This window comes from Sinocyclocheilus anshuiensis, unplaced genomic scaffold (assembly GCF_001515605.1).
Source record: "Sinocyclocheilus anshuiensis isolate Anshui unplaced genomic scaffold, SAMN03320099.WGS_v1.1 scaffold387, whole genome shotgun sequence".
In the NCBI taxonomy this organism is placed as follows: Eukaryota; Metazoa; Chordata; class Actinopteri; order Cypriniformes; family Cyprinidae; genus Sinocyclocheilus; species Sinocyclocheilus anshuiensis.
In genome coordinates this window covers 2070405-2072253 of record NW_015549624.1, presented here as the reverse complement: position 1 = coordinate 2072253, position 1849 = coordinate 2070405, and positions in this window count along the sequence as shown.

The window sequence follows — 1849 nt, the reverse complement described above, 5'->3', positions numbered from 1 at the left end:
AGAACAGATTTGGAGAAATGTAGAATTACATCATTTGCTCACCAGTGGGTCCTCTGCAGTGAATGGGTGCCGTCAGAATGAGAGTCCAAACAGCTGATAAAAACATCACAGTAATCCACACCACTCCAGTCCATCAATAATATCTTGTGAAAAGCTTGGTTCATTATAAACATTGATAAACATCATAAAGGCATGTGTCCACCCAATATTCATATTCAGCATCAACAAATATTGGTTTTACAGTGGCTTAAAGAGGCAGAAACCCATTTCTGCAGAAAAAGGTCAGTCATAAAGGTTTGGGCTTGAGGGTGAGTAAATGACAGAATTTGTATTTTTTAGGCGAACTATCCCTTTAAATAGTACTTTATACAGTCTGATCTTGCTGCATGTGTGAATGTGTGGGGTTCGAGTAACCATACGAGTCCACACAGGGTTCGCATCATTTAACGAGTTTTCCCATCGTGCCTCAGATCGGACTTTAAAAAAGCAGCGCCGCTCCACGGACCTCAGCTGAGCTCCTGATAATAGTTACAGTATGAGAACAATAATATTTAGTGAACATTCAGATTTATGTAGTGGAGGAAAAGGGTTGAAATCTCATGGATTTTGGACTCAATCTGAGCCAAAACCCAAAACATCCCTACTATTACAGCATAGTGTGTATTTTCTAGAGACTGAATGGCTCCACAATTTTTTCTTTTTTAGTAGGCTGGACTCATACAACACACTTTGGCAGCCTAATATGGTGTTCATTAGACAAGCTTTACTCTAGTCTGCTGGACTTCCTCTGTCTGGCTTTAATATCTAGAATATGGTAACTAATGGATACTGACAGAATACCATGTTTCTGTCTCACCTCATATCAGCAGTGTGAATTTGTTGATTTAACCCTCTTTTTACTCTCCCATTTTGGTCGAACATGCTGTTCTCTTATAGTTCGCTGTCGGGAGACGAAGCAAAAGCTGCCACATGTCCTTTTTTGGTCACACAGACTGTAATTTAGCCATCCACAATATAATTCCCAGAATGACCGTGACCACATCACATGAAGTAACAGCGCCACCTGCTGGAGAGAATGTGTCACATCTCGAGCTGCACAAGCAGCGTCAAAACGCGTTTACTCCGCCGTTAGAATGCTGCACGGATATTTATGAGATTAAAATGCAGAAAATGTAAGTGAAAGCATGTGAACACATTTCTGTGCCTAAATGTTTATAATGGTCGTAAAAACACTGTGAGCATTTGCTTGGTTTAGTGTGTGTACTTGGATATAATTACATCAGAGACAGATTTAGTCTGCTCTGCTTCAGTGAAGAATCTCAGCAAAAATACACACGCACACACTTGTAGATGCATGTAAAACTTACCACAGCTGCTCTATACCAAGACTAGACAAAAACTGGAGCAACAGGATATTTTATATATATATATATATATATATTTATTTATTTTATTTTTTTGTCTATTTTTTAGAAATGTATTTAGTCTAATTTATGCCAAATTTAAAGAAAAGTTTGTAGATTGCTATGGGTTTCTGGTAGATATGATACAAAAAAAGATCTATGATAAAAAGACAGTTTTTATTTATTTATTATTATTACTAATTTAAGATCCATTTACACTGCGAAATAAATATAAAAATGGAAATAATTATAATAAAAATAATAAAAAATACCCCCATATGAAAAAATACTATAGTAATTTATAGTAAATACTATAGTGTTTTTGAACCATACTATGGTAAAGTACTTGAATTAATTTGATGTGGTAATTCTATAGTTGCTGTGGTAATATAACAACTCTAAAAATATAAACAAATTACTTTACCCAATACTGCACTACTACACAA